This window comes from Poecilia reticulata, chromosome 13, assembly GCF_904066995.2.
Source record: "Poecilia reticulata chromosome 13, P_reticulata-male-v2, whole genome shotgun sequence".
Classification (NCBI taxonomy): Eukaryota; Metazoa; Chordata; class Actinopteri; order Cyprinodontiformes; family Poeciliidae; genus Poecilia; species Poecilia reticulata.
This window is the reverse complement of record NC_088842.1, coordinates 27,273,487-27,294,674: the sequence shown is the minus strand read 5'-3', so window position 1 is coordinate 27,294,674 and position 21,188 is coordinate 27,273,487. Positions and strand designations below refer to the sequence as shown.

The window sequence follows — 21,188 nt, the reverse complement described above, 5'->3', positions numbered from 1 at the left end:
AATAACCACAGAATCTGGCAAAGAGTTTGGGATCTAATTTTAGAACGGACACAATTTCTACTTGGTAGAAGGAGAACAGAAAGGATTTATGTGGAACATAAATTGTTAGGAGAACAGAAAAGCCAAGATTTCAGAGCAGATTGTCCATTGTTGCAGGTGAATGTTGTGCTTTTTACTGTGCAATCTATCAGCAGATGCTTCTTGTAAGCTATGTAAAGGGTTTTTTTTGCTTCTGGTTTTTGACAATACCTGCATGAAGCTTTCTGAAGTTTTCTTTTGTAACACATGACGAAACACGTCCTAGCCCCATAAACAGCAAAAATTATTTTTCCAAGGTATTCATAAACCACTTTTCTTGGTATCATATGATAATCCATATGTGTTGTGAAATATACATAATGACAAGCAAAAAATAAAATTTTCATATAAGACCAAAAATATAGATAATTTTCTTTCTGCTCTTTCAGTGCAACTAATTAATCACAGTAGAAATGTTCATTGTAGTGTTCTCAAATTTTCCTTCATGCATGGTAGTTTAATATTAAATTAAGCATGAATTTATTTTATTATATTCTGAGGTGAATATTATAAAGGAAATTCTGACAAAGGAGATTTATGTCACATACTGTTGAGCCACTAAAATATAACTGATATCTCTTTTTATCAGTTATTGTAATGTTGATTTTGACACCTTTTCTCACTTGATCAGATTTACTCATTAGAACTTATAATAAACAAAATCGGAAATTGAAAAAAAAAAAATCACAGTACATGTTAAAAGTTTAGCTTTAGAAATAAAAGTCCCAATTTTTCCATAAATCTAAGAACATTAATCTGAACAGTTGATCAGCAGCAGCCTCACATGCTTGTTTTGCTCAGCAGTTATGTAACTGACCTGCATTCCTAAGCAATTTAGCAAATAAGATAATACTGTAAGGACTGTTGTGATTAAATCTCTAAAAAACCAAAATAAATAAATGACGTTTTAATTGACAGGCTCTCTTAATCATATTGCAAATTATACACACTTTGTATTTCATATCACAATAAATAGTTGTTCATTCCATTGCTGTGTGTTACAGCAATTGACATACAGCTTAAATAAATGCCTTTTTGCTAAATAACTGTGGCGCAGTTAATGTGATTGTTAAAAACCTTTTTTTTTTCTTTGCAGGATTTAAATTTTAGTAGTCAACAAAATGCTACATTTTTATGGTGATTAATAATCAGTTATTTGTTATTGCAAATATTTCCTTTCCAAATCTTGCATTAAACAATACGGGTTTTAAGTAACGATTGAAATCTGTGTTAAAGGGCACAGAAAGGCTTGAAGCATTGTCCGTTTTGTGTGCGTCCTCATTACTGCCACTGTTCTGCACTATAGGAATTTGCCTCTCCTTTTTATCAAAGAGTGAATTATCAAGCATGACATAAACAGCCATAATTAGACCATCAATCAAGTAAATTAGTTATGGATTATCTTTCTGCAATTGACCCTTTTTTGTGATATGTGCTCCAAAGTGACACATTACCAAGATTTAAAAACTGAGATGCCTCCGCTCTTATGCTTTCCTTCTTGCCTTTTTATAGTTGTATTTAGATCCACTGATTTTCAGCTTCAACAGTCTGGTTTGCCTTCCAAACTGCTGCTGTCTTAACAGTGACTGATCTTCTATATGCTTTTCAAAACTTAAGCAAATCCACACTGAAGATAATTTATTAATTGCGGCTTTTTACAAAGCAAATTAAACAAATTATCATATTGGAAACATTAAATATGGTATATCATAGTTGAAGAAGGGGCTATTTATACACCTAACAAATAATCACATGTTACAATTTCAACTCTTTTCCTTCTGTTGTGACAGACCTTATAACACTCCTAGTGTGTTTAACCATCTCAGTCACTGTTACGTAAAACTGCGTCATTCAGTCCATATCATAGCACACAATGGATTATGATTTTGAAAGGATTATGATCCTCTAATCAAAGGTGATGCTTGACACCTTTTACCTGTTTGACATGTCCAGAATGCGTGAACCAAACCTTTTCTAGTCAGGCTTGAGATCCTTAAATGAAATTGACATACAGTGTCAGTGGAGACCCCAACAAAAGAGCTACCAAAGTGTGGAAGTGATATCTGAGTGAGCTCTCAGACAGGTTTCCAGACTCTTTGTTGGAGCAAGCAGAAAGTCTGCCGTTATGACGCAGAGCTGTGCAAGAGGTGGGGCAGCTTTGTGTGTCACTCTATCCTCGGTACACACCTAAAAAGGATGTGACTGTTGCTTGCAAAATGACTTGACTATGTCAGAGAGTGAAAAAGAGAGACGAGTGAATAGTGTAAGAGTCAATAGGTTGAAGTTTTTCTTGAGATGTGATATTTAAAAAGACGGGGCAATATGACACAATGCTTCGCCAAACAATTATTGCTGAAATGATTAATCATATTAATTATGAATTGATTCTTAAAATAATTGTCAACTAATTTAGCAATCGATTAACTGATGACTCGGAACAATTTGCTGAAAGCACAACATATTCAGAGAAGTAATTAAGCCAAAATTACACAAAAAATAGAATTATTTTGCGTTTAAGAAAAAAATGGTTGTCAAATGGAAAATCTGCAGAATGTGTCATTTTTGTTATCCGAATAATTGATTGATTAATGTGTTAAAACATGATACAGTGCAGAACAACACGACATAATGCAACACAGTATAAACAATACATTGTGCTACAGTGTGACAAACTTTTGTTAGGAACAGGAGTCCCTCAAATCAGAGTACTAATTTAATGTACTCAACATTTTTGATACAACTATGTTCAAGGTTAACGACCCGTGATTGAACAAACAGAAGAGGACATTTCCAGGATCAACTGTCATATTTATTAGGCCAAGATTTCCTCCAAGCTGAGCAGACCATGCTGAACTTTATGTGCATCCCGCTGGGAGTTAAGGTCAAAGATATCATACACAAAGCACAACACTTGAAAAGAGCCCTGTATTCTTGTTTTCTAAGGTGTCAAAACCCACTGTTGAGCCTGTGATGTCTCTGAGAAACACACAAAGTATCCTTTGTTGTCAGAGCTTTAAAGGACCAACCATGACAATATTGACCAATGAAAAGAAATATGTTTCCCTGAATACATTTCTTTATTTCCTCAGTGGAATTTAAAGCTTATCTGGCAGGAAGCCCCGGAAGATTCATGAGTGACACTTCAGACCAGTTTTAAGCATGTGTGTATATTTTCTAAAGAGTAATCAGTTGTCAAAAAAGATATTTGAAAGTAGAACTTTTTGACAATTCAAGCCTGGTGAAGAAAATACAACCTAATATTTGTCTCCTCTGAGACCTCAATTTGAAACAAAAGCAAAAGCAGATCATTTCCTTTAAAAATAACCAACGGGGATTTTTTTTTTTTACATGTCCACAATGCAATTTATTTCAGATAAATCCTAGTAATGACAAAGACTGATGACAGCCAAGAAAAAATAACGTCATGTCCGACTTTCTTGTCTGACTGGGCAAATCTTGTTGTGTGACCTATTTTCTGTTTCCCCTGTATTCATTGTATCATATAGTAATTGTGGAGTAAAGTGTCTGCAGTACTGGGTATTTGCTGCCCTGTGTTCCAGTTGTGTGTGTGTGTGTGCGTGTGTGTGTTTGTGAAGGAGCATGCAGGGAAGGCTCATGCTGAGGATATCTGTCACTCCACTACTCCAAAGAGCTTATCACAGAGGGAACACTTTATGCCTCAGCAGTTATATGAATTTGGATTCTTTCTGTGCAGCGTGTCTGTGTAATACAGATTTCTAAGGGATGACACTGGTGGTCTAAAGGTGTAACCTTACAGTGTCTTGCTAAAGCATTCTAAGTTATTGAATGTTTGAACTTCTAGTCATGTTGTAGGCACAAACTTCAGCGATTATGATCGCGAGTTATGTGAAAGACTAACACAAAGTACCGCATTAGTATGTAGGTAAAGGAAACAGATGATGTACACTACTTTCATCCTTTAATATATGAATACCAATATTTGGTATTTGATATATGAATATATTTAATATATGAATACCAATGTTTTCAGCCTCACAGTTTTATTTAGGAGCACAAAATTGACCCCTTTCATGCGCAAATATTAATCTCCTTGTTCCTCATCTTCTGTTTTATTAAAGGTCTTTTGACAGGGGCATAATGTGTTGCTTTCTGAGATTTTTGAACTTTTGAATTGTAAGTTCAAAAAGGTTTTATATTACTGAATGCTTTTTTTTTTTACAGGTTAGGCAGTAATCAGGCTTAGTCTAGCTAAGGATATTCACCCAAAAAGATGTGTGTTAATCACAGTTATTCATGATTTAACAACAGTGGATGTCATGTTTTCACAGAGGGTCAAGTTGATTGAGATATATGTAAAATATTATTTGGTAACTACTGTCTTCGTTTGATCAACTCTGTCTGAATTAGATAAATGATGATGTGAAACTTTTATGTGTGACAAGAAGAAAAAAAAACATAAGAGGGACAATTCTTCATAAGCAAATGGCATGCATTACAGTACGTATTACTCTGTATTGGTTTATAACAAAGTCTATTGTTTTTAAATGACAAAATTGAGAGAGCTTAAGCTGTATGGATACTTTTGCAAAATATTCTACTGCTTTAATGTATTAAATGTTAGATAAAAACAGTTTTTTTATATGAATACCAGTGTTTTTCATATTAATCCTCCACTGGTTGTTGTGAAGGGAAATTGATTAATACGTTATTTCAACTACACCATTTTGTGCATTTAACATGTTGAAACTTTTGACGCCATTTATTTCTCTAATTACTGAAAAATCTTCATTCCTTTATCCTCAGTGGAACTGTGCCACAGCTACGGATGAACTGTTTTCTACGTGTTGGTTCAGCGTTCTCACAGTAGGCATTAATGTCAAACACACGATGAAGCAGATGGCAAAATGATGCCTCGAGTAAAAGTCCTTTAAAGGCATCTGCTAATTGTTTTTGAAGATGAATAAAAGTTGATGCATTATGCAGTCACAGTGGTGAGACATAAATGTTCCCATTCTGATCAATATTATTAATATATGCTGTCCTTTAAAGCAGATATGGACTGCAGATTGCTATGTTTGTAAAAACAGCGGTTTATCGAAAAATTCACAGACTAGTTTTCTAATATTTATGCTGCGGTACAAGGTGTTACCAGAAATGAATAACTCTTACAATTTCTCTCATTTTTGTTCTCTTCTTTAAAAGCCATAAACCATTGAAGAGTAGATTATGTTCTAACCAGAAATAACTAAATTGTTTCTTTTGAGATGTTGAAAGACTTTTAATTTCAGTTATCTCCAACAGGCTGTATGAAATTACCTTGACCATAGCCTAGCAACCATAAAAAAATAAAATGAAAAATAGATTAACTGGAAATTATTAGTGTCTGTATGAATGTTTAATAATAATAATAATAATAATAATAATAATAATAATAATAATAATAATAATAATAATAATAATAATAATAATAATAATAATAATAATAATTAAAAAAGTTAATTTGTCATAGAATAACACCAGTGTTCTTGGCTGTATTGTCTTACATTTATCCAACAAAAATGTTGAAAATAGTCACATAGTGCCAAGTAAAACATATTGCAAAACCTGAAATTTTTTATTTATTTATTTTGTCCCTTTACAACAACAAACATTGTATTGTACTGGGATATTGTGTGACAGACAACCTCAAAAGTAGCGCATAATTCTGAAGTAGAAAGAAGACTATGCCTAGTTTCAAATTATTTTATAAGTAAATATTTAACATGTTAAATGCACATGTGCTCTGGGGGGCATACGCATTCGGCCCCCCCTTGAGTCAATACTTTATAGAACCGTGTTTTGCTTCATTTAGCAATTCTTTTTGTTCCAAGTATGAACTACTGCCTCATGTAATCCCATAAAAATCCTCCAAGGTTTATTGTTGTAAGGCAAGAACAATATGAAAAAAGTCAAAAATATTAATTTTAGGCAATGTACATGCAAAATTCAGAATAATGCTATTTCAGAAACTAAAACGTTTGATTTCTAAACCCTTACAGTTTTTTATATTTCAGGTTCTTCGTCATTACGTCTCTTTGTTTTTAGCCTCATTCCACTTCTACTTACATTCCAGATAAACTGCAACGATAATCATGTTTGCAGTGAGCAGTCAACACTTTGCCAATAAACATAAAACGCACAGATCAAACATGGTGAATGATTCTGACTCGTAAGTTCATTGTGTCAGTTTGAAGAAATGTCAGATTTTATATATGCCAGTGCAGCGGCAACACTTATGCTTGATAGATGTTACTCAAATAAAATAAGATAAAATAAATGTCAAATTTGATCTTGACATTCCTATTTTTTCCTCCCCCATGCTGTTTAAATTCATTACCTGACTCACATTGATTTGCCCTCTGTGTGCCCTGCCGATCCCCATTCTAATTCGCTGAGAAAGATATTCAGTCATTGCCCTTTTTAACAGCCCAAAGTTTCCCGACAAACTTCGCGGTAATAACCAATCAGCCCCAGAGTCTGCCGTTGTGTTGTTGCCTGGAATTTATTTGTCCTCCTATAAATTATTCAGTATTTTGCATCGACTAACTGCCATACCTTTAAGGTTGTGGATCCAAGACCTTGGCACACCTTGCATGTTAATATGCCCAAACACACAAGGTGAGAGACAAATCAAAAATGACCAGGGTTTTATTTGGATTTTTTATTTATTTTTTTCCAACAGGAGCAACTTCTCCCATACCTCTACATTGTTTGCCATTTTTATCAAATAGAGTTGTATGAATATATATTTTTAGCCTGTACTGTAAACTGCATGCTAAGCCTGTTGATATCTGAATGATGCAGTAACAGCTTGTTGGGCTGAGCATCAGATTATTGCACAGTGGAGGCCTCCTTTGTTGTCGGGCCAACATAGTGTGAGGTACTGTGGTCTGTCACCATCAGAATGTCAATGCAGATCCCCAGTCCATCTGTCTATAGACATCTACTGTGAGGGCACACCCTATCCCCTCCGACACCCAGTGCAATTACAAGTGCCTGGCAGTGTTACGCAGCTTGTAGCTAAGCTAATACAAGCTCCCAGTGAACCTTGCTGCTCACATTTCATCTCAGTATTAGTCAGGAAATTAAGCTGAACCCATGCATGACAGCTGTATTGTTGTTGAGGGCACTCCAGATAACCATCATTCCTCTAGCCGTCAATACATTTTTCTGTTTTTTCTTTTTTATTTTGTAAGAAAAAAGGTCAAGACTGCTTTAGTTGGTCACGCAACTGAAGAGAGAGGTGTTAGAGTATCAAATAGACTTGAAAAAATAATTTATGCTCAATTAAAACTCACTGGAAGCACCGTCTGTGTGAGATATAACTTTACTTTGGAAAACAAGCATTAACTAAAATATATCACTCATATCCCATGCTGTTCCATTATTGGGTGTAAAAAAAAATTGCAAAGTTTAAGGAATATAACATTTACTTACATTCTGTCGGCCGACAAAATAAGGTATTCAAATTTACAGATATTTCCTGCTGCCAGCTGTGGCTAAGGTGAGGTTGTATTTTACTGGTAAAGTGATCAAAGGTTAATGATTGCCTTGGGGGGAAAAAGGATTTTTGCAGAAGACTTTAGTCGAAATATTCAACCCTGTGCAGTTTCATGTCAGTTATAATTGTGAATGCGATAAAGGAAGGTGAGGTGGTGAGGTATAAAAAGTGCAAGGAAATAACACTTTGTTGCCTTCCCATGGTGTTGCGCCTTACACCTGATATACAGCTCCTCATATAGTTATGTTTAAAGAAATAATTTTCTAAAGAGTTGAATGGGGAACGGTGTTACATAGGCATGCTGTTCGTGTCATTTGTTATTATTTCTGTTACGTCCGTCCATCCATCCATCCATCCATCCATCCATCCATCCATCCATCCATCCATCCATCCATCCATCCATTTTCTTCCGCTTATCCGGGGTCGGGTCGCGGGGGCAGCAGCTTCAGAAGGGAGGCCCAGACTTCCCTCTCCCCAGCCACTTCTTCCAGCTCCTCCGGGGGAATCCCAAGGCGTTCCCAGGCCAGCCGAGAGACGTAATCCCTCCAGCGTGTCCTGGGTCTTCCCCAGATGCCCGAGCCACCTCAACTGGCTCCTCTCGACGTGGAGGAGCAGCGGCTCTACTCTGAGTCCCTCCCGGATGACCGAGCTTCTCACCCTATCTCTAAGGGAGAGCCCAGCCACCCTGCGGAGGAAACCCATTTCGGCCGCTTGTACCCGTGATCTCGTTCTTTCGGTCATGACCCAAAGCTCATGACCATAGATGAGGGTGGGAACGTAGATCGACCGGTAAATCGAGAGCTTCGCTTTTTGGCTCAGCTCTCTCTTCACCACGACGGACCGGTACAGCGCCCGCTTCACAGTAGACGCTGCCCCAATCCGCCTGTCGATCTCCCGTTCCCTTCTTCCCTCATTCGTGAACAAGATCCCCAGATACTTAAACTCCTCCACTTGAGGCAGGACGACCCCCCTGACCCGGAGAAGGCACTCTACCCTTTTCCGGCTCAAGACCATGGCCTCGGATTTGGAGGCACTGAGCCTCATCCCGGCCGCTTCACACTCGGCTGCGAACTGCTCCAGTGAGAGCTGCAGATCACGTTCCGATGAAGCCAACAGGACCACATCATCCGCAAAAAGCAGAGATGCGATCCTAAGGCCACCAAAACGGATCCCCTCAACACCTCGGCTGCGCCTAGAAATTCTGTCCATAAAAGTAATGAACAGAATCGGTGACAAAGGGCAGCCTTGGCGGAGTCCAACTCTCACCTGTTACGTTCTGTTACGTCAATAATCAGATTATTTAGATATTGAAACATCACATTATTTCTTGTAGAAGTGAAGGCTTGGCAGTTGCATTCGCCATGACTTTTAAATCATTTCTGTAAATAGCAACCATAGCAACCACCTATTGTTCTCCAAAGAAACAAAAGGTGATAGATAAAGTATGAATGTTTAAAATGTAAAACAACTGCCTGTCATATAGAGACAAACACGCCCACTCCATGTATAATTGTAAAAATATACAAAATCATGTAGGTTAAGATCATATAATGCAGTTTGGTGGAACTAAGCAGTACAGTCAGATGTAATGCTGATTCATAGAAAGTTATTTATCTAAGGAAGCCCAAAGACAAATACAAACTATATATAATATACTGACTGGTCAAACATATATTAAAATACTCTACACATATTATAAGTAAAACACAGTTTGTTGTGCAGAACTGCCTCAATCACAAGAACTAAATATTATGTATCGTCTTGTGGACCCAATGTGTCTATACACCAAATATGACATTTTAGAGAAATTTTTAGAAAATTTAAGACATGGCAGCCAATTTATAGGTCCGCTGTTATGAAAATTAACTTTTGGCATGTTTCTGTACTATCACATGGATATCTCCTGCTCCCAGAAGCAGTCCAAGAGCAAAAAAAACAAACAAACAAACAACCAAAAAACACCCAGTCGTTTCTTTTGGGAATATGTTTTCCTGGTGCCTGAAAAACAGCCTGTTTTAAAAACCTCTAAATTTTGGTATACCAACCCAAGTCAGGTCCCGCTCCTCACCTGGCAACCCAAGTGAAACTCCGCCCACTTCATTTAACACGTTAAGTTACCTTCTGCGTTTTATATCGGCTGGAATACGCAAATCAGCTTACGAAGGACTCCTTTGAAAACTACCAACAGTATATGGCAGGATTTACCTGAAGACTTGGACTGAAGCAAGGTTCTTCTGTTCGTCACAATTCTGCAGTTAATGGCGATGTAAGTACATAGTATTGTTCGACGTGAACATGTCATTTAGCATGTAGCTAAACAATAGCCCTGCTAGTCTTGTGTCTCACATTAAATTAGTCACATTAAATGCGACAATAAGCTTCTAGTGATGGTTTACATTGAGAAGGTGCAATTTTTGTGGAAACATGTTGAACTGTTGACATTGTCTTAAGTTTTTTTCTCCCCCCTTTTTACATGTCGGGAGAAATGCTTCTCCTCTAACCTTGCAAATATTAAAAAGGTCACATTTGCGAAAAAAAAAAAAAAAAAAGCCGGTCGTTGTGCTAAATTATTGTGCTGATGTCAGCTGGTGGACTTCACGCATGGCACACTGCCCTGAAACAAAGTAGTTTGAATTAATATAAACGTGTGTCAGATCCATAGCGTTTAGTCCTTCAGTGGTTGTGGCTTGATGGTTGTTCAGGCAGCTCCACTTCTTCTGCTTCTGGGTCAAAGATGTACTTTGTGCATCTGCTTGTTTCCATTTTCACGTGTCTGAGGTGCTAATGTAAACACAGGTTAGGTGGGCTGGGACTGCAGCAGCTCAGCTGCATGGTCGTGATGTAGTTCCTTAATGAGCTCAAAACTGGCAGAACTGATCAGGTAAAATCTCAATATCTGAGAATAATTTTATGTATCAAGTGTAATGAACATGTTGTGTATTGCTCACGTATGTATTATAGCTTGATTCTATCCAAGCGTAATAGTGGACATTTAAAGAATTAATCAGACAAGCAGATATGGTAGCTGAGGTAGCTCTGGAGGAGCTGCAGAGCTGAATCACACTTTTTAGAAAGACTGTAGCCCACTCAATGTAAACTCAGAGTTTTAATCGGGGTCCAGATCAAGGCACGTTTTTTTTTTTTAAAATAGAATGGCTCTGTTAAAGTATAAGCCTAAATCCAAATTGAAATCTATGACAAAATTTAGGGTCACTTAAGCTCAATTGGTTGAGCATATCACCATGTTGTCCTGGGTTCAATTCCTGGTCTTGAGCAATTTGTTGTACGTTATTCCTCTCTCGTTTCCCTGTTTCTTATCCATTTATTGTTCAATAAAGGCCAGTTGATATGGGGAAAAAATGGTGACAACAATGAATCATTAATATTTCTTATTACTATTAATCTGAGCTTGAGATGTTTGGCAAAGAAGAACGGATAAATGTTTTAGTCTCTAAATGTGTAAAGCTCTTCAAGACAAACCCCAATGTGTCCCTAAAGCATTAACTGAATTCAAGTGCATGCTATGCTTTTATTTTCTTGCAAACAAGTTTTGAAACCATATCTCCTTTTCCCTCTGCTTCACAGTCATACACTACATTGTGTTAATAAAGTAAATGGAAGTTTGTGATTTTAATATGTCAAAATGTGAATACATTCAAGGGGTATTAATTGTTTTGCACAGTACTTTATCAGATGTACCAGGAGTAGATCTGAAGCTTAGTGAGTTACCACATTAAAAAGTATTCTTAAATTGAAAAATAATTTTGAACCTCATACAAAGGAAGGAATTAAATTAATCTTAAAAAACTGTAACTTGCATGTGTTAAATTTATTTGGCAGAAAGAAGACACGCATCATAACTTAAAATTACTCGTGTCTAAACCTAAAACATGCAAAGTTAATTTCTAGAATGACATCGCTGTCTGTTGTAGTAGCTTCTAAAATTGAATTTTAGGTTGCAACTGTATAATATTTCAGATATTTCTTTTGAGTGGCCATCACTGTTGAGTCTTAAATCTCTGCTGTCGGATGTTGTACCCCCGAGGAGTTTTGTTATCTAACCAGCCTCCGTTCCTGTGTCCTGACATTAGCATCTATTTTCTTTAAACCTGTTCTCGCAGGTTAGTGCTGATGTTGTAGCTGCAAGCAAGTCATCTTTTTTTCATACAAATTTATTCCTGCAGGGATGTGCTAGTCCCACACGCTCAAACCTCACTCTCTTCATTCGGCAGATTCAAAGTAGAACAACTCATGCGAACTTCCCATAGCGCTGATCACGGAGCAGTTGCTCTGGAGTGGATGAAGGTTACGTGGTTTGCTTAGAGGCAGCCTTAAGGTAATCATGAAGCAGACTTTCCCAGATGGAAAAGAAGATTCCCAGATTGGATTTAAATGGCTTACCTTCTGTTCATAAGTCTTTGTTGGCTCACTGAATTATGTGCACAGACAACTTCAAGAAAAGCTGGGAAGCTTTAGCCATTTTGTTTCACATATCCCTCAACAAGCACCAGTAAACAAAAGCTTTCTGTTTCTTCAGTTATCAGATTTATTTTGTTGTGGAAAAGTATAAAAATGTAAAAAAAAAAAAAAATTGTGGCAATACAAAGAAATATTTTATAGGAGATACAAACCCCCTTTGATCCATGCAGCTCCTCCAGAGGTGCCATGAGCCTTTCGGCTGTTTTCCTAATGCTCTTCCTGGTCGGTCTGTTTGCGTAGGTGGATGATCATATCCTGGCAGCTTTGCAGTTCTTCCATAATCTATTTGTGGTCTATTAAACAGTGCTCTGTGGGATGTTGTCTAACAAACATCTTAAAAGAACAGTCCAATTTATACCAAAAGCAATTGTCACACATTAGACTGTATTTAGTGTCTTCTGTACGCAATTGGTAATCACAACTAGTTGCGGTTCATTTTTTTAGGGGTATCACCGTAATCGTAGCTAAAATAAAATGGACATCAGACCTTTCAGATTTTTATTTGTAAGAAATTTATCTTGGTCAGTCCCATACAATCCCAATAAATATCACATGCATTACAAAGAAGTAGATGTGGAAAAAAAAAAGTGATGAAAGGTCAGCAGGTTTAAATAACTTTTCAAAGCATTTCTCCGTATAGAATGTGCCGGCACTTGGGATGTGCCGCCTTTGCGTGCTTTACATTGTCAGCTTGGTAAATGTGTTAAATAAGATAATCAACATTTTTAAATAATCACTCAGTGACACAAGAACGGGGCAAAGAAACGCACTTACTCCGATAAAAGGAGCTGTCAGAAAGGATGAGAGAATTATCAGACCAGTCTAATCTCCCTCTTTCAGTCATTACGCATCAGTATGTTGAGTGTCTGCGTCCTCTTGCACAGTTCATGTTAGATTCACTTAAATTCAATCACTCTTTGCCAGTTTGGATGTAAGAAGCCTTATAACAGACAATTACGCTGTAAAATGTGACATTTTCAACAACGAGGAAAATTGCAGCCACTATGTCCAACCAGCAGGCCTGAATAGTTGAATGTGAAAATGTATAAACAATCTGGAGAACTTGAGAAACTAAACACAATTCTTCTTTTGCAAGTACAGCACTTATCTCAACATACCTAACCTTGAAAGCTTAATGGATTCAGACTTGCTTTTATTTTTGCTTGCGGTGGGTTCTTTCTGCTCATTGTACTGCTCTAGATGCGAGTTCAGAAGTTTGTGCATCAAAACAACAGAGCTTGTTGGAACAAGCACTCGACATCTTAATAAGCCGGGCAGGTTTCAAACAAATGAGACATGGCAGTATCTATAGGCAGTTTCATATTTAAGCAAGAGTGACCTCCAGACATATGATGAGAGCTGATGTCTAGCTGAAGAGTTTTATCCAACCAACAGCTGCCTTTGTTTTCAACAATAAAAGTAATTAACAGTATTGGATGTCTTTGACTTGATGACGTCATCAGCTTCTAATTTGATGCGATATAAAATGTTTATCTGAACAGCATCATTCAAATAAACATCATTCATACATAAAATAATTCAAAGTGCTTTAAATAACAAATCTTCAGGAAAAATATTTGACCTTTTATGGGAAAGCTTCAGTAAACAGTTCTGATTTAAATAACTTGTGGGTTTCTGGATATCTAGGGAGGTAGTTTTTGGGGAGTTAGTTACTGAACTAAATGTTCTGTTCTTGAGAACACCGACCAAACATGACGCAAGACCCAACATTCAGACCCAACAGGTCTAAACGGTTTATACTAGACAAGAAACTCTGTGACTGACAGTCGTGATTTTACTGAAGGTAGAACAGCTGTGAAACCGAACGCAGTCAAAGTAACATAAGATGCAAATAAAACACAGTGAGCACAAGAAGTGAGATTACCAACACATAACAGATTTTCCAATCTGATCGTGGTTTACCATTTAATGCTATTATCAAAAACTTTAATGCAAACACAAGACAATAATTGAGTTGAAATTCTGTTTTTAGCATCTTAAAGTTGTCATTAGTTCAGGTGATATGATTAGCATAAGGAACTGTATAAAGCAGTTGTTTTGGTTTCTATGAATGTTAACATTTCCAAAGTCAGCATGCCCCTGTGACGTTAAGAGGTTGATAACTCGGAATCTAAAAACACTTTTTCTGCTTTCCTGGTATCTGTTACCTGTTAAACAACAGCACTAATGAACGGCCAACATGCCTTCTTAGAAAATACAGTTTCTTTCTGAATAGTTTGTTACACACATTCTTTTTCTCACTTAACTTTTAAAGACCTTTCTGATACTGAAAGTAACTAACGTTACACCTTTTTCCTTCGACAATACTTTCTATACCTAGGAGTATTACTTCTGGGTGGGCTGATAAAGCTGCACATTTGTTGACTACAGTTGTGTAATTGTTCTCCCTACACTTTTAAGGATGTATCTCACTTGGCAATAACTGCAATGATAATAAAGCAAGCTGGCTATTTTAGGACAACTGGTGTGGATGAAAATGTTGTGCTGAAAAGACTTTGAAGATGCCACCTTGGATCCAAGTTTCTTCAGTCAAGCTTCCTCACTCAATTTTTTATTTTTTTTTTAATGCACCCGTTCAGCTGTCAGATAATTGCTTAGTAAACAGCACGCTAATGAACGAGCTACTTTTTTTCCTTCAATTTGTCATGCTTCTTTCCGGTCAAAGTCAACTGAACTGTCAGGAACCTATGAGCTCATTTCCATATTGTTTGCAGTTGTATAATGACTCAAAATTAGCTTCTAATTAAATCCGAGGAATTCACACTTGAGTGCAGACAAGCGTGTGTGTTTGTCTTTGTGCTTCAATGTACACACTTTTGTGTATTTGTGTGTACAGTGTGGCTCCATCACCCAAACTTCATTTTGCTGTTCTTCAAAGTAGAGTAAAAGAAAAATGGGTGATGGACTGAAGCAAAAATGAGTCATCCAGGATTCAGTTTGCTTTAAGTAAAAGCTAATAGCTCTTGGTGGAAAGAGTAAAAATAAAGAAATGTATATTTTAAACATTTTCATCAACATGTTCTTTTAGTGTGTGTGTGCTTTGCATTTTAGTGCGACTTGCAGGACGTTTTACGAAGTGTATGGTCGAAACTGCTCAATGGTTTGTTCTCAAAAACTCTGGTTTGAAATAGAAATATTGTAGGCCGCTTTTAGTTGCATTGATTCTGGAAGCCATGTTTCTACACCCCTGGCATTTAAAATGTGCTTTGCTTCCACTTTGTCTTATCCTGCCTGCTCCTGCATGGTGCCTGGTCTGAAAAATCACTTATCAATAACTTCTCTCTGGTGGCACATGTAATCAATCAACCAACAAAGTATAAAAGGAATAGATCAAAGGGTATTTCTTTTTCCATACAAAATGTTTTTGTTGTAATTCAACCGAGTTTCGTCTCTCTCTTTTACTCTTTTATATAAATAGCTATGCTGATGCGTAGTAACTGCATTGTAAGATCATCAAGCTAATTTGCTAATTTACTGCACAGTCCTGCAAACCATATACATGGAAGTGTACTCTATGCAGGCAGATGGTTTTGTGTGTCTGTGGTCGTTAAAGCACACGTTCTCCTTGCTGATCAGTTATTTAAATTTGCATTTAAATGTGTTTGACCTTGAAACGTTGCACATGCTGCCTACTCTTTGTTGCTTCACACCTTTAATTGGCTAATTATTTTGGGTTTTGTGCTCTGCCTGCTTCATTATATTTGGGTGTGTGTGTGTGTGTGTGTTTTCTCTTTAGTGTGTTGTTGGCGAGAGGTGATTAGGCAGGAGATTTGTAGGTGTCTGTTTTTCTCTCCAGTATTTATTTTCTTAAGTGATTTTAAATTTTCCTGATATTTATGTTCAAACCAAACAATGTTTGCTTGTTTTGTTGTTTATCGCTTATGGTAGCGAATAAACATAATCAGAATGGCCACCATGCCGTCAGATTTGTTGCCCAGTCAGTTTTTATCTCAATTAGTTTTCCCTAGAAGTCCCAGTTGATGCAGAGTAGATCAACTGATCATGGCACAAAAGTGGAAGTAAATATATGAGGTGAGCCTGGAAATGGTAAAAGAGTAACCAGCAAACTACTCTTCATTGTAAAGGTCTTATAGTCTTTCCTAAAGTTTTTAAGGTTCTGGTCATTTTGTTTGTACCTTTTTGTATTTTTGGTTGTGGCTTGATGCCTTTGAGTTTATAAAGAAGTTGTTTTACAATGCAGCCAAGCACCAATACTTTCATTGGAGACCTTTCTTAACTGGCTTTGACAAAAGTGATTTCCTATAATCGATAGTAAGAAAACGTGTTTCTGTAATTTCAGTAAATACCAGAAGGTTGCTCAAATTTATTTTCATTTGTTCAGAAGTCAAAATGTTCCATATTTAATAAAGATCAGCCAAATCAAATGAGGACTAAAATCACAATAAATGAAAAAAGTGGGGGTTCTCTCAACCTCAACATACGAGACAATTCAAAATATTTGAGTAGTGAAGATGTTGGCAATATTTTGTCTATTTCGTTTTCACAATTTGGTTATTAGGTTTTAACAAATCCCAAGCTGTTTAAAAAAAATGTTCTGCTGAAAATTATAAACAGATAATTAGGTTTGATCAGTTGAAGTATTAGAAATTTGGAATATAGAAATTATCCAAAGCGGTTTAGACTTTAAAAGGGTCATTTTAGCTTGAAAATAAGAGTGTCAAACATTGAAGCTGTACGGCAAATGTGTCAAACTCGATGTCCGTGGACCAAATCTGGCTCTGTAACATTTATATGGCCTTCTACACTTGCATAAACGGAACTAAAAGATAATGTTTGTGAGTTTAAATATTACTTTATCAATCAAATCACAATACGTCTTAACGCAGTGTTTCTAAATTATAGTGAGAAAATATGTTTATACTTAATTTTTTAGAAGTAAAGCTAAAATAGTCTAACAGTTTGTTAATAAGTAATATTATCAGTACGTTCTGATACAACTAGCCCTTTCAAATCATTCAAGATATAGATTTTAGATACAAGCGGATAAAAGGAGCGTTCTCCATAGAGTGGTTGGACTCAGCCTTAGAAATATGGTGATTAGTTAGCCCATGAGATGTCAAAAAAAAAAAATCTAATTCATTAATTGCTTAAAAATGTAACCAGATAAATTTTAAGAACACATACTCATATTCATTTGAAAAGTTCATTTATTTCAGTAACTCAATTCACTAATTGAAAAACATACAGATTAATAACAAGCCTAGAGCTAATGAAAACATGACATTTAGGACTGGAATAATGCACAAGACCAATTAAAAATTTAAAAAATTCATACAGAAATATGGGCTTCATGACAAGTGTGTTTAATAGGTGCTTTAAGGTTATTTTCAAAAGGCCTTACCTGTGTTACTCATTTCTTGTTCTGTAGCAGCAGACTGAAGCAAAGCAGCGAATCAGCAAAGGCTATCACTGAAATGAAAGCGCATTAATTGAGGGATAATAATTATTCAAATTTATTAATTAATCGTTGAGTCGGTTTATGGCTACAGATTTCATTTTAATTTAACATCTCGGCAGGCTTTTCAGTCAACCTTGCAGGTCCTCTGCTTCTTCCCATCACGAACGCACACATGAGCAATGACGATCCCCCTGTACCCTCAAATGCTTAAAGCTGTCGCATCAGAACAACAGTTTGTCATTTGGCTCAGCCTCTCCTGGGCACAAACCATGACCCCGGTGAGAACTGCCTACGTCTCCGTAAGCTTCCCGCACCAATGGGCATACCCTTGTTTGATGAGGACACGCATAAACAATCAGGCTTGTTTTAGGTAACATAAATATTCTAAACAGATGGAAGTATGCCTCCCGAGGATCACTGATGAAAGCCTTTGTAATGATGAAGAACTGCTGTGAAGGAATTTGTTTGTCAGCAGGCTTATATTTTATATTTCTTTTCATGCCCGTCATACCTCCTTAAGATGAGCTAAAAATATGAAAAACTGATTTCAGGTTGAATAAATGGGAAAAATGGGGTTCTGTGAAGGAGGTATAAAGCACAGATTCTTGATCAACTCTCTAATATAATATATAGCTTTCAGTCAGCAGGAACTTGTCTGTAAAATTAAAAGATTACTTTAAACCTAAATCTATTTTTGGCTCAATTCACTGCAGACTGAATGACATATATCAAGTGTTCACAGCCAATGAAAGAAAAAAATCTGTTTCTTAAAGAAACAGAATATTCCATAGGTCCAATTAAAAAAAAGGATTTTTATTACAGAAATGTTATGCTGTGGACATGTTATGACTGGCCCCAGTATTTTCCCAAGTGTGGTCTAGGTGCCATTTGTGGCACTTGGAATGATTTTATGTGATTCTTAACTGCAGTTCAGAAATGGTACAAATTTGACCCATCAGCCCAGGTAGTTAAAAGAGGTGGACGGTTTGTGTAGCTTCCTGCGGCGAGATTACTCGCTGCCGTATTTTCCGCACTATAAGGCGCACCTTCAATCAATGGCCTATTTTAAAACTTTTTTCATATATAAGGCGCACCGCGTGATAAGGCACATAGAATAGACGCTTCGGTTTGGGTTGACAAATTTGTTCCGTACTCTATTATTACACATCCACATTTGTAAAGAAGTGGTCCCCGAGTACTTTATATAGTAGTCTGCCCCAGTCATTGTTTCACTCACGGTGTTGGTGTTGCGATATTGTGCCCAACTGCTTTCTGGGTAACACACACCAACCGACACGCTGCTGCCGCAGTCTCTGTCTCTCTTCCCCCGCCCCTGTACCCCCGCTGGCTTTAAATGTATTATCAAACTTTATTAACAAACCAGCGTTCTGACAACTATCCCAGCATGCACTGCGCACTTCTTCTTCTACAGGGGAAAATGAAGTCGGCGGCTGCTTACCGTAGTTGCTAGACGTGTTGTGGCTCAGTATTGGTCCATATAAAAGGCGCACCGGATTATAAGGGGCACTGTCGGCTTTTGAGGAAATTGAAGGTTTTTAGGTGCACCTTATAGTGCGGAAAATACTGTAATTTAATATCCCTAAATGGAAAATGTTAGGTGCATCTCGAAAGAGAGGTACGATCGATCAAAGTGGGGAAATTGCTTTTTTTAATAAGTCAAACCTAGAAGATCCTTTTTATGTTGAAGATCAATAATGACTTACAGATTCCTTTAAAAATTTTGTCCACTTAGTTTCATTAAAATATAATTTCATTGGTGAGCAGGGTCCAAATGGAAACATTTCTGCAATTTTAAGTGGAAGAAAAAGCATCTGGTCTGTGATGACTTTCAACTTGGCAATTTTGGTTTACATAGCAAATGGTTTGGACTTTCCTGTTCCATACAATCATGGACAAGTCTGATAACTTGACATTTAGAATGTAGACAATAATGGACACCATCTACAAGAAGAGTAAGCCCCAAAGTTTATTGATAAAAAAGCTGGCTGTGATGTAGTGCAGTATTGTATTATTATTGGAAAAGTCAGTGGAGGGGAAAAATGTGATGGAAAATTGAACTTGATTGTATGCTAATTTACTTGGAAGATTTGAAAAAAGCATCCACCTATGTTGCTTGCATGCTGTATTTTTCTTACTGATATAAATAAAAGTTGATGCCTTAATTCAGAGATTTCAGACAGAAGACCAGAGGACTCATTGCTGCCAGTGAACATTGGTTTTAATTCTTTGTGCAGCCACACTTAAACATTCTTTAGAAACTTTTCAAACCAGTTTCACATCAAGCTGATTATTTGCTGCTAAACATTTTCATTTTGGAGCCGTCTGTAAGGATTAGAAAAACATTGTATTTTTGATAAGAGCCATCTAAGGAATATTTGCCAATTGTTTTATAAATGTTTATTAACTCACATCAAAAACTAATCTTCTAAATGAGCTGCTGAGCGAAAAGTGTTTTTTTTTTTTCTGTCAGGTTTTCAGTTTGTTAGCCTGATTAAAAGGACTATTCTTCCCCAAAGATTTATTACAGCTTTTTGGCAATGCAGACACAAATTTTATCATCAAGCTGTTGGACCACTTTGATAGACTTGTCTGTTTTCAAACCAAGCATCTGCATCTTGTTTACTCTCCATGGTTTTCAGTGTACTGTAGCAACTGCGAATGAGACCATCTGGTTGTGTGTCGCAGCATGGAAACATTAACTGGTTTAGATTTCAGACTAACAGGAAGACTCTAAGAAAAAAGTAACTTCATCTTTAAAGAGCCAAAGATGGCTTACTTTCTATTTTTGTGTCTCATTAGACCAAAAACCTAACTGATGTTGCTGCAGCCTGATATTCAATATTTGCGGCATATGGACCTCTAAACTTTTACTGCTGACTTCACAGTTGAGTTACCAGCAGTTAAACTGCTGCAGTGGATGATAGCATTTAGTGGCTTAAAGAGAAATCTTCTTTGATGTGTAGCAGAAGGATCATACCAAGTAAAACACAAGTAGTTGGACATCAGATATAATTGGATTCGATTCCATACTGAAAAAACCTGCTTTTTCAGCAGTCGATTCCCTTATTTTCGTGTTTGTTCTGTTATGATTTTTTGAGTGCTTGTCAACTGTTATTAGTCATCAGTCAGTGGGATGTGGAGATGTTCAGTTAAATTATATCAAATGTCACACAAATGTTCTATAAAAACATACTTCAGACTAATAAACCTACGAAACGCAGGAGCTAAAAAGAGCGATAAACGGAATGACGGATGACAGACAATCAGATGTAATACTGTCGGGCACCTATTTTAAAGATGAAGATTACATAATCTCTATACAAATGGTACTTTTCTTTCTTTCATCTTAATGCAAGTCTAAGATAAAACGTTGGTATATATATTTTAGGAAAACATGGCATCAATAAGACACTTGGAATGAGGATCATGGCAACAGATCATTATGGAAGTTACTTAGTGAAAATGAAAAAGTTTTAAACCAAATTGCAGAAAAATGTTAAGACACTCCATTAAGGTAAAATTTCCAACAATGGCTTCTGCAAAATTGCCATATCGCCGGTATCTTTAACCAAAAGTAATAACTAGGGATGCACCAATTACAGTTCTGGCCGATTGCCGATTACCGATCTTATAAAAAGCTTAACCTGT

The 21,188-nt window shown here is 36.7% G+C and overlaps 1 protein-coding gene across 4 annotated transcripts in view; it reads left to right on the top strand.

Annotated features, from left to right (window-relative positions):
- Nucleotides 1–21,188, top strand: part of LOC103474999 (cell adhesion molecule 2-like) — a 153,467-nt gene that overhangs the window by 23,745 nt on the left and 108,534 nt on the right. Inside the window, exon 1 of one of the 4 annotated variants that reach the window (XM_008426350.3) lies at nt 9,738–9,866. The exons of the other annotated variants lie outside the window; for them this stretch is intronic. The gene's annotated coding sequence lies outside the window, so the exon portion shown is untranslated. Of the gene's footprint in view, nt 1–9,737; nt 9,867–21,188 lie in introns of those variants that run through there. 4 annotated transcript variants of the gene reach the window in all.